We start from the raw sequence: 12,694 nt of genomic DNA, 5'->3' as shown, positions 1-12,694 counted from the left end.
CCATTGATTTCAGAACCAATACAGGAAGCCCCAAAGCTTAATCTGGTGAGAAAAAAAACCACTGAGGATGCCTGATGCCCCAAGAACCACTCTGTACTCCTCAGCCCCATCAGACTCCACTTGGTAGGCAGTTTCTCTGACTGAACACCACCTGGCTCACCTATACCCAGCATGTACCTTACAGTGCATGGCCATCTGCTCAAGAGGACACATGTCACCACAGATCAGTGTACTGACTTACCAGGAATATATGCTGGGCGTCAAAATCCCCAGGCCAAAAGGACATACCATCCCAGCACGTCTCTTTCCGAACAGTAGCTGCTGTAAAATTAGGGGAAAATAATTTGATTTACATCAATGTTCTATATGTAAGATTTGTTTTTCAAAGGTCAGCCAGGTCAGACCAACTATATAGCGCTACAACATCTGATTTCAACCTGTTTTTTGAAATGTCAAAAATTTTCCCAATAGATCAATATTTGATATCATCATTAGCCTATTAGGTAGCAAAGCCTGCCCTAAAATCACTGAACTAAATAGATGCATCCTCTTCAGTCACTCGTCTCCTTTCTCATATGCTTTGGACACATGCTATGGTAAATAAGCATGTGAGGACTTGTATGGGGACTCTAACCCCAAGAATAATGTTAACTTCATGGGAAATGCATTTTAGCCAACCAAAAAATACCAGCCAAGGCCTCGAGGACTGCCAGGCAAGAGAGGATCTCAGGAGTGCCCAGACAAATGGCTGTCTGGGGCACATGGCTGTCTGAAAAATGAGTGTGTGGCAAGGGAGGGGGTGTCTAGCATGCTCCCCAACTCAGGGCCAACCTGTCCGCAGCCCCAGGGGCACATGCAAGCATTTATGCACGAGGTGCCTGTTGATGGACCTCCGAACCCGCAGAGAGTCCACTGCTGGCTCATGTTGTATTCGCCATGGTGGCCACTCAAAAGCACCCCATCTCTTATGCCCCTACGCCACAATCCACACCTGTCCAGTGTTGGCAGGCAGCCCCACAGCCTCCTTCACTGAGAAGGCTTGTCTTGGCTTCAGTTCCCTCGGGTCCCTCCTTCCACACAAAATGTTTCTGCATCTTCTCCTGGTCCTTCTCTCCCACTTCAGCGAAAGAGGTTTAAGTCTGACAGCCAGCAATGGCCCCTACCCTGGGCTCAGTGATTCAGCCTCTTCCACTTCTCCCTCGGTCAGTCACTCTGCTATCTCACAAATTCAGCCTCTTTCACTCCATCAGCCCTTCCCTCTACGAATATCACCAGTTCTCCCCTTTCTTCAAAACAGCTTTGACTCTTGAACTCCAGTCTGTTTTTCAGTCAGACACTGCTGACTTCCTCACTACCACACCTTCTCACTACCCATCCCCTCGGGAACCTCCTACCTGACAGCTCAGTACACACTGCTCCCTCCCAGGTCACAAAACCAAAAAACCAAACCCACTGCCATTGAGTCGATTCCGACTCATAGTGACCCTATAAGACAGAGTAGAACTGCCCCACAGGGTATCCAAGGAGTGGCTGGTGGATTTGAACTGCTGACCTTCTGGTTAGCAGCCAAGCTCCACTGCACCATCAGGGCTCCCCCAGGTCACCAGGACCTCCTAACTGCTGAGTCTACTAGTCTAATGCTCTCCTACTTCTTGGTAGCTTTTAACATTGCTCACCAGTCCCTCTTTCTGAAAATTCATCTTTCAACCCCTAATTATAGCTTAATTATTCTTTCTCTCCTCCCATCTCCTTACTCTTTTTGGCCACTCTGCTGACATCTCTTTCTTCTGCTCAGATACCCTGCCAGTAACCCCTTCCCTTCATCCTCTCACCATTCAGAGATTCCTCTTCACCATTCTTCTCAGCCCTTTCCCTGGGTGGACAGAATCCAAGATCCCCAGAGGCCTGACCGCCCTTGAGTCTCACCACCACCCTGCGCTCTCTGCCCCACACTTCAAGCTCCAGTAACTAAGTAACGAACCAGTTAGAGAAATACATAACTGCTCGAGGCTCACCCACTCGCTGGGCTGCTTCCCACAGCTGGGTCTCTGCTCAGCTACTTCCTTTTGTTACACCTTGAGCCACTGCTCACCAAAGTTTTTGATCCATCATTACCAACTATTTTGAAAAAAATTAGGCAAGCACCTCTAATGTATTTATTTCCAAATTAAAGACACATTCTCATGTACCACTAGATCATTTGCATCATAAAACAAATTTCAAAGAGCTAGATGAAATAAATGTTTAAATTATTCTATTTTATGCATTAATACAAAAAACTTTTCATCTTTATTTTTAATAAATTTTAATGAGAGCAAGAGAATTGATATGCTTTTTTTAGTGTTTTGAACAAAGTTTTTATGGATATACAAAATACATACAGAAAAGTACACACAATATAAGTGTATAGCTCAAAAAATTTTTATAAGGTGAACATACCTATGTAACCAGCACCCAGATCAAGAAAGAGAACACTGCCAGCCACCCACAAGCTTCTCGTACTATCTTCTATCACTACGCACCTCCCAAGGGTAACCACCATTCTGACTTCTAACAGCAAAGATTAGTTCTGTTTTTAAATTTTATACAAATGGAATTGTAGAGTATATATTCTTTTGTGTCTGACTGAACAGTATAAAATTCATCTAGACTTTTGCATGGAATTGTTCATTCATTCTTATTGATTACCATATTCCATTGCAGATGTATACTACAACGTTTTTGTCCATTCAATTACTGATGGACACCAAGGCTGTTTCCAGTTTGGGCTATTTCACGCACTGCTGCTATGAACATTCTTGTGCATGTCTTTTGGTACATACTCATATGCATATGCATTTCTGTTGGGTAGACATCTAGGAGTGAAACTACTGGGTCACAAGGTATTATATTCAGCTTCGGTAGATGATGTCAGTTTTCCAAAGCGGCTAAACTCTATTTGTACTCCCTTCAACAAGGCATGAGAATTCCAGTTGCTCTACATCCTTGCCAACATTTGATATTGTCTTTTACATTTTAGCCATTCTGGTGGATGAGATACCACAAAATAAATATTACTATACCTTTTACAGAAACCCTGGTGGCGTAGTGGTTAAGAGCCACAGCTGCTAGCGAAAAGGATGGCAGTACGAATCCACCAGACACTTCTTGGAGACGCTATAGGGCATTCGTATTCTGTCCTACGGGGTCATGATGAGTCAGAATTGACTTGATGGCAATGGTTTTTTGTTTGCTTTTTATCCCTTTTACAGATGAGGAGAGTGAGGTTAAATGCCTCTCTTAAACTTGCAAACCTAATGTGAGTCAGAGCAGAAACCTGGGTCTAGGGACTCTAAATATGGTGCAGTTTCCACTTGTAGCCAAATGCTGCTTTCAACATAAGCACCCAACTACGGGGAGACACTAACAAAAAAACAAAAACCCAATAAAAAGAACACACTTATGGACTCTAATTCTAATACCACTCATGACAGAAAAGAGAGAATAAAATGGTCTACCAATTCAACTTTGAGACTGACACATTAAAAAAAGGTCTGGACATATATACCCCCAAAGTATTAACAATGGGATACTGGTTGCTCATTTCTGTTTTTTGTCTCTTTATTTTCTTATTTTCTACAATTAACATTTAACAATGAGAAAAGTCCTTTTTTTTTAAATTAAGATATAATTCACATACCATAAATTCACCCTTTTGAAGAGGTTTTTTGGTATATTTACTAAGTTGTGCAACTATCACAACTATCCAATTTCAGAACATTTTCATCACCTCAAAAAGAAATCTCATACACGTTAGCAGCCACCCCCCATCCTCCACTCCCCTCAGCTTCTGGCAACTGCTAGTCTAGTTTCTGTCTCTATGAATTTGCCTCTCCTGGATATTTCATGGAGCACTGGTGGTGCAGTGCTTAAGAGCTCAGCTGCTAACCAAAAGATCGGCAGTTTCAATCTAACAGCTGCTCCTTGGAAACCTTATGGGGCAGCTCTACTTTGTTTTATAGGGTCAGTATGAGTCGTAATCAACTGGACAGCAATGGATTTTGGAGGCTGGATATTTTGTATAAATGGAATAATGTACTACGCAGCTTTCTGTGTCTGGTTTCTTTCACTTAGCACAATGTTTCGACATCCATCCATGTTGCAGCATCAATCAGTACTTCATTCCACTGTATGAATATACCATATTTTGTTTATCCATTCATCAGTTGATGAACATTTGAGTTGTTTCCACTTTTTGGCTATTACAAATAATGCCACTATTAACATTCAAATATAAGTTTTTGTGTGGACATATGTTCTCAATTCCCATTGGTATATACATAGGAATGGAATTCCTGAGTCATATTACCATGTTTAACTCTATGTTTGAGGAACTACCGAACTGTCTCTCAAAGTGGCTGGACCATTTTACATTCTCACCAACAATGGACTAAGGTTTCAATTTCTCTACATCCTTGTCAACACTTGTTACTGTCCATCTTTTTTATTATAGCCACCCTAATGGGTGTGAAGTGGTATCTCACTGTGGTTTTCAATTGCATTTCCCTAGTGACTAGTGAAAGGAACCCTGGTGGTGAAGTGAAAGGTTGGCAGTTCGAACCCACCAGCCACTCTGAGGGAGAAAGACGTGGCAGTCTGCTTTTGTTAAGATTTACAGCTTTGGAAACCCTATGGGGCAGTTCTACTCTGTCCTATAAGGTCACTGTCAGTCAGAATCTACTCAAGGGCAACTGGTTTTGTTTTTTTCATGACTAACGATGTTGAAAACCTTGACATACGTTTAATGGCCATTTGGGCAATTGTCTACTCAAATCATTTGCTCATTTTTTAATAGGATTATTTGTCTTTTTATTGAGTAGTAAGAGTTCTTTATATATTCTGGATACTAAATCCTTATCAGATATATAGTTTACAAGTATTTTCTCCCATACTGTGCATTGTCTTTGCACTTAGCATAACGTTTTCGACATTGATAGCGTCCTTTGAAGCGGAAGTTTTTAATTTTGATGAATTCCAATTTATTTTTTCCTTCCGTTGCTTGTGCTTTTGCTGTTCTAAGAAACCATCGCCTAGTCCAAGATATTTAGAATTTACACATACATTTTCTTCTAAGAGTTTTATAGTTTTAGCTCTTACATTAGATCTTTGATCCATGTTTAGTTAATTTTTGTATATGGTGTGAGGTGCATACAGATTTCCAGTTGTTACAGCACTGTTTGTTCAAAAGACTATTCTTTCCTCATTTAACTGTCGACACCACTGTTGAAAATCAATTGACCACAGATGTATGGGGAAAAGTTATTTTTAATTTACTGAATTCAGCTGCCTCACTGAAGTCTTTTCTGAGCTTTAAAGTATTTTTACACAGATAAGGCTGGCTTCAACTTACACAGATCAACCATCTACTCTATGCTATTCACTTAGGGCATGATATCTATAGAACACCGTCACAGTTTCAGAGTTCAGCAGCCTTGGATTGAAGACCTTCAGCAAGTTCCTTAGCCAATCTGATAACAACAACCACCGACAATAATTACTAACACTATATAAGCTTACTCTGAGCTGGGTGCTGTTGGAAGCACTTTACATGTACCAACTCACTGAATACTCAATTACCCTATTATTATCCCCATTTAACAGATGAAGTAACTAAAGAACAGATGGTGAGATAATTTGCCCCAGTTCACACAGTCAGCAAGTGGCAGAGCCAGGATTTAATACCAGATAGTGTAGCTCCAGGGTATGCACTCCCAAACACCGTACTACACTGTCTCTGAGTTACAGTTTCCTCTTCTGTACAATATGGGTAGTAACACTAACCTCGTAAGTTTGATACAGGATTAAATGAGATCATGCATGGCAAAGGGCCTGACTCTGAATCTCTTCTTTCAGTACATTTACTCAAAACGCACAACGCCAGGGTAGCAGAGCATGGGCCCAGCCCTCCGGGTACTCACAACCTAGTGGGGAAAAGGCAAGTAAATGTGTGACTATGATCCAGTGAGTGCCTGGGGTGGGGGGGACCACAGGGGCTGTGGGTACCCAGAGGAGGGCAATTCTCCAACTCTCCTCCCCACCAACTGCCTCTCTCCAGGCACCTTTATCTAGCTCAGATAGAGCAGGCCGTGACTCAAGACTCTAGGCATTAAAAAAAAAAAAAAAAAAAAATTTTTTTTTTTTTTTTAAAGACGCAGCCTATGGGCTAATTTCAAACATCCAGGCCATACAAGGCAGAGCAAAATGGGGTAGGGTGGGGGAGGCCTCCAGAGCAATGACCCCTGTCTTTCAGAACTCTTCCTCCCACACATTTCTGTGGTCACAGGCACAGAGGCTGGGGATTAGCAGAGGTGTGACTCACAGGAAAGGCAGTACCATACCCCTGTCACACTCCGGGCAGAGGCCTGCAGCTACTGAGACCCCTGGGTGATGACCAACAATTTCACAGCCCAAGTAAGGCAACCAGCAATCCCAGGAACGAGTCCTTCCAGGCTGCTCTGGGATACAGGGTTCACCTTGCCCTACTAAGTGCAGAAAAGGGAGAGAAGGCTGGGGGGAGGGGTGTCACATCTGTACCCATAGCCCTTCACACATGCTCAGCACCCATTAGGTACTCACTGTTTCATCCATTCACTGATCATTGAGTACTCTCTGCAACCTAGCACTGTTCTAGCTACTGATGATAAATGGCAGACATGATGGAGAAAGTCCCGGCTCTCAGGTAGCTCACACACTCATGGGGAAATGAACAACAATGCACAGAAATAGGATCCATTCAGAGTGACACGTGCTATGAAAAAATAAAAAGAAATAATGTGAAACAGCGAGTTGGGGAGGTGGCAAGTTTAGATGAAGTGAGTAAGGAAGATCTCTCTCAGAAGGGTCATCTGAGCAGAAACCTGAAAAAAAAACAGTCACGCATGGAACAGAATGGACGAATTCTAGCTCAGCTGTGCTCTAATTTGCTGTGTGGCCTTGGACAAGTCACTTCACCATTCTGGTTTTTCAAAGATAAAATGACATCATGCATGTGAACACACTGCACTCTAAAAAAAAAAAAAAAATTTTTTTTTTTTATGCACTCTAAAGAGCTGTGCAAATTTGAGGAATGAAAGATTTGAAAGCTATCTCTGTGCTTTTCAACATGCCTGAACACATGTTTTCTAGCTAATAAAACACCGGACAGGTATACAGCATAGCTGCGCCACTTTTAGGGTGATTCTTCTCACATCATCTTTTCAAACTGTCCCATAGAGGTTTTTTTAGCACCTTCATTCTGCAGGGTAGCACAAACTGCCAGCTCTGGTCTGCTGGCCCTCCCCTGCTGGAGCCACTGAGCCTTCTCTGCGCAAGGACCCATGTGCTGAACAGGTGGGGACAGCCAACAGGAACAGCCCTCCAGCTTCACCCCGCTGTTGCAGATCCGGTACTCCTGTTTTACGGGAGCCCTAGGCCCGTATGCCTCCTGCACTGCTACAGCGTGTCAGCCCATCCTCATCATCTGGGCTTGAGGTCTCATTTCTACTGGTGAACTCCCAGTGAAGTCCTGATACTCTGCCAATGCCAACCCACAAGGAAATGGGAAGGGGGTGGTGGATCCTGCACTTGATATCACAAGCTACAAGCTGAGGCCATCCCATGAACACAGAGGCTGCCCAGACCAAGACTTGCTTGCCTGCCTCACTTCACATCAAGTGCCTGCCCTCTCGTACTGTGCTTGACCACTATTCCCATCAGTATCTTCCCAAGGTCAACACACCTCTCCTCTTGGTCACAGGGAACCACGCATGCCTGGATCCTGGGCCTCAGTGTCCTCAGTTGCCTGGAGTTTGAGGTGTACATGCCTAACACTACCTACCCCATTCAGACAGCTTATCTCCCCAAAACTGCCTTTCGTTCTCCTGGGCTCCCTGGCGAGCAGAAGCCATTGACTTATACTAACCATCCAAGGAATGTCTTCCCCAGGTGAGGCCTCCCAGGAACTAGCTTGCCTTGGAAAGTTAAGTATAAATTCATGTGTCACCTGCTTGCAAGTGGAAAAGTGTTTAATCAACGAACCATAGAAAGAAAGCAACTAGTCTGTTTAAAACTCAGATGCATCATCCAGGTAGGGCTTTCAAGAGCGGGACACAGGGGGAACCGCCCCAGGCAGCATGCAATCCAGGAGCCGTTAAATTTTCCCACCTAGAACCAGGCGGCATTTTGAAGCTCTTCCAACCAAAAGACATAAGCACTGTATATGGATGGCACTGTGTTCACTGACGCTGGAGAAGTCACACCTCCTAACACTCCCATACTGTGGATTTGTGAACAGCTAAGAGGTACAGAAACGGCACTGTAAATAGAATTGAGACACTGTACTTCAAAGAGCCACTGACAGCAGAACCTGGGCATTTTGAAGAGCTGGCACATCTGCTCTGGTTCAAAGAGATGGCCCATCCCGTGCTTGGGGTCCAGCTAAGGATGCACAGGTAGACCTGAGGATCCTACAGTCAGCAGGAGTAGAGGAGGACCTGGACCTAGACTTGTACAAGCCCTTATCAGATTCCTCCTGGGCAGAGTTCACCAATGTGCCAAAAAAGAGGGGCTGCTAGACGTTCTTCTGATGCAGCCACCCTCTATCTATGCCTGCCCATTATTTGCTGTATGCTGCATGTGAACATTTCCTTCAATGAGTTCAGGATTTTGGTAAAGTGTATAAAGTCCATTCGTCCATGTGGCTTGGCCCTTTTTGCCCAGTGGTGTTTAAATCTCAGGGCCTCTACATTTCTTCAGAAACACCAATTCAGTATATGATGAGATGCTACCGAGAATTATCAATTCCATAAGAATATCTACCTTCTCCTCTCTATATAAAAGGTGAGGATTAGCAGTTTTTCTTTCCACTTCTCCTCCCCTTAGACCACTGTTGCTTGAACTGGAATTTTATTTCCACTTTTTCTGTTAATTATAGTTTAATATTATATATCTTCTTTCATTACTTCATTTTTATTCTATTTTATGATCATAATTACAATAATTATTTAGAAATAATTTTATACTTGTCTGTTTAAAACTCAGATGCATCATCCAGGTAGGGCTTTCGAGAGTGGGACAAAGGAATAAGCTACAGCTGTTACGGCTGGGTGACGTCACTTCTAATCCTTCAGACCCTGACTTGGTCATTGATGGATTTCTTGTTTTGATTTATCTCTAAGTTCCTGAAGCATGCCTTCTAGTTATTTTTAGCCCCAGGAATGCTGCATGGGTAATGTAGTTGTGTCACTGCATGACTGAAAAAGAATTTCTGTTACCATAAAATGTGAACAAAAATTTGGCTGAATATAAAATTCTTAGGTCACAATCCTTTTACCTCAAAACATCTAACATCTAGAAGTGTGATGTCTGAACCTCACCTAAATTTTCTTTAGTTTTTTTCTGCCTGGATGCTGGGTATCCTCTCTTTACTCTCAAAATTTAAAAAAATTCACCTGGATACTTTAAGCATTTGTTAATTTTTGCTAATTTTGCCTGATTCATGATAAGCTCTTATAATATACAGATTCAAGTGCTTCTTCAGTTCAGGAAAGTTGAACATTCCTTCTTTTCCATTTATTCTGGTCTCCATTTTATGAACTCTGGGCATCCATACATTGGACCAATCCTGTCCATCAAAGGACACTGTCTTAGTTATCTAGTACTGCTATAACAGAAATCTCACAAGCGGCTTTCAGGGACAGAAATTTATTTTCTCATAGTTTTTTGTTGTGGTAGTGTGCCATCAAACCAATTCCGACTCATAGCAACCCTATAAGCCAGAGTAACACCACCCCATAGGGTTTCCTGGGCTGAAATCTCTGCAGGAGCATGTTGCCAGGTCTTTTCTCCTGTGGAGCCACACAGTGGATTCTGACCACTGACCTTTCAGTTATCAGCTAAGCACTTAACCGTTACGCCACCAGGGCTTCTTTCTTAGTGTCATTTTAGGAGGCTAGAAGCCAGAATTCAGGATGCTGGCTCTAGGGAAGGCCCTCTCTCTGTAGTCTCTGGAGACAGATCTCCTTCAGCTTCTGTAGATTTAGCATTCCTTGATTGACTCCTTGGCAATCTTCACATAGCATGCACCTTCTCCTCCATTTCTGCTTACTTCTCTGTGCCTAATCTGCTCTTTTTATATCTCAAAAGTGGGCAGGTTTAAAAAAAAAAAAAGGTGGGTTGATTTAAGACACACCCTGTACTGATAATGGTCTCATTAATATAACAAAGAAAACCCTATTCCCAAAGGGATTACATCCACAGATACAGGGGTTAGGATTCCAACACACATTTTGGAGGGACACAATTCAATCCATAACAGACATCGCCCAAACTTGTATCTTCTCTATTTTCCTGCACCTTCTGAGATTGGCCAGTTTGTCCTCCTCCTCACTCCTTGGCTTCCCACATCGCCGCTAACTTTAAATGCTGCCATTACATTATTCATTTCCTTATGTTAAGTCTACAAGCTTTTTTTCATCTCACTCTGTTGTCTCATCATCTTATCTTTCATAGTATCTAGAACTTCTCTGAAAGAACAAAGCAGATGATGTTTGAAATTTACTTCGGTTTAGCGAGGTAACCTTTTTCCAAAAGCATGCTCTCCCTCTATCCTTGCATGCCATGTTTACCTCCCTTTATACTGCTGAATCTTCTCAGTGGTCCCTCTCTAGGGTTTAGTTTTTCTATTTGTTCATTCTTGAAGGAGGGCAGATGAGTCCTGGCCTGATATGTACCCAAAAGTAGTGTAGATTCCTTTTGACCCACTCACCATTCACCTAACGGATTGAAAGTTTCTTGGACAGGCTGTGGGCAAAGGTCCAGTATCGTGTCCATCACTTACCAGCTGTAACAACTCTTTAGCAAACTTCTTCACTTCTCTGGGCACAGTATCCTCTTCTATAAAACTGAAAGTTGAGCTAATCTTTAAACGTCCTTTCACTCTACATTTTTGTAATTCTTTCATACATCATGTAGATGTATACATACCAAAACCAAACCAAACCCAATGCCATCAAGTCGATTCCAACTCATAGTGACCCTACAGGACAGAGTAGAACTGCCCCATAGAGTTTCTAAGGAGCACCTGGCAGATTCGAACTGCCGACCCTTTGGTTAGCAGCCATAGCACTTAACCACTACGCCACCAGGGTTTCCGATGTATACATACGATATGATATTTCAAAGTTTCATTAGTTTGAACCTAATCAAGTACTTTACTTGATACAGGTATAAACAAGTAATACCCTATTTCTTGTACTTATTTCAAATTAAGCCAGGCGTAACTATTAAGCTCAAGAAACAGACTGCCTTTGAGTATAAACAAAGATAATTATAAATAATTTACCAATAGCTAGTGGTTTTTTTTGTTGTTGTTGTTTTGTTTTTTTTTAGTGGAGTATACCCACCAGGGATGTACTGGGTGTGAGATGTGTACAAGAAGGCAAGAGCTACATACAAGCAACTGAAGGTTATCCTCTTCCTCTCTTTCAGCATTCCCAGCCCTCGAACAACCCCAGGATCTGCACTCCTGTCTAAACACAAAACCAAGTAGAAAGACTGTGATGATTCACCATGCCATTGATGTACCTGCCTTTCCACAGCCCCTCAGACATCACAAGGGATAACACGGTGCAACTTAACCCAAAACCAAACCCATTGCTGTGGAGTTGATTTCAACTCACAGTGACTCTACAGGGCAAAGCAGAACTGCCCCATAGTGTTTCAAAGGCTGTAATCTTTACAGAAGCAGACTGTCACATCTTCCTCCCACAGGGATGCTGGTGGGTTTGAACTGCCAGTCTTTCAGTTAGCAGCCGAGTGCTTAACCACTGTACCACTAGGGCTCCTCACTGTTCAACATCTCATTTAATTCTCCCAACCAGCTGTTGTGAGACTCTATCCTCCATGCATCTCTAGTGCTCCTACACATCTTTCTGGGTCTGCCAAGAATGCAAGGTCCTGACTGTTCTTTACCCAGGCCACTTCTCAAGGTTGTGTTTGCAGTTAGCAACCTTGAGGAATAAGATAAAATCTCCCTCAGAGACAAAAAACAGGCTTGCTTACTGCTTGCTGTTAAGTGACAGGCTCTCCAAGCTCAGTGTTTCTCAGCTGCGACACAAACCCACTGCATGTGCAGCATCCATCTGGGCCCACGGCGTCACTCCCATGGGACATAAGGGCAAACGGAACCGATGCTCATGCTGCTTGCTGTGCCATGAATAATAAAGTCCTTTTTGTCTCTGACTCAAGACTCTTTTGTCTTCTGCCAGTATCTATGAAGCAGCAACAGGCTAAGCTGTTACTCAGAAGTAAGGTAAAATCAAATCCTGACAGTACCTTACAAGGACAGGTATATTTTCAGATAAGTAAACTAACATTAAGAGAGATTAAGTAACCTTCCAGAGTTACATAGTGAGTGAGTGTAAAGCCAGGATTCAAACCCAGGCTCCCAGACTCCAAACTCATAACCACTATGGCCATTTCTTCATTAGATCTTCTCTACTTTTGATAATTTGCAATGTGAGACCTCGTCATGTCTTTGAACAGTGAGGCTGAACAGTTGAGTGGGTGGATCCCAACTGTACATCCCCTCTTTTCAGAACTTGTTCTGTGCTGCTTATCATTCTGCAGATCTAACCACAATTCTTGCATATAGTTTTACCTGTCAATATTTATCAAA

The 12,694-nt window shown here is 42.7% G+C and overlaps 1 protein-coding gene across 11 annotated transcripts in view; it reads right to left on the bottom strand.

The window, feature by feature from the left end:
• The window catches only part of RALGPS1 (Ral GEF with PH domain and SH3 binding motif 1), a 397,350-nt gene that overhangs the window by 360,852 nt on the left and 23,804 nt on the right, over nt 1-12,694 (bottom strand). For 4 of the 11 annotated variants that reach the window (XM_049896597.1, XM_049896600.1, XM_049896599.1 and 1 more), the window contains one exon: nt 242-321. The exons of 3 other annotated variants lie outside the window; for them this stretch is intronic. The gene's annotated coding sequence lies outside the window, so the exon portion shown is untranslated. Of the gene's footprint in view, nt 1-241; nt 322-3,062; nt 5,961-6,615; nt 6,788-12,694 lie in introns of those variants that run through there. 4 more of the 11 variants (XM_049896601.1, XM_049896602.1, XM_049896598.1 and 1 more) reach the window with 3 other exon arrangements.

Source organism: Elephas maximus, chromosome 9 (genome assembly GCF_024166365.1).
Source record: "Elephas maximus indicus isolate mEleMax1 chromosome 9, mEleMax1 primary haplotype, whole genome shotgun sequence".
In the NCBI taxonomy this organism is placed as follows: domain Eukaryota; kingdom Metazoa; phylum Chordata; class Mammalia; order Proboscidea; family Elephantidae; genus Elephas; species Elephas maximus.
This window is presented reverse-complemented; position numbering and strand designations above follow the sequence as displayed.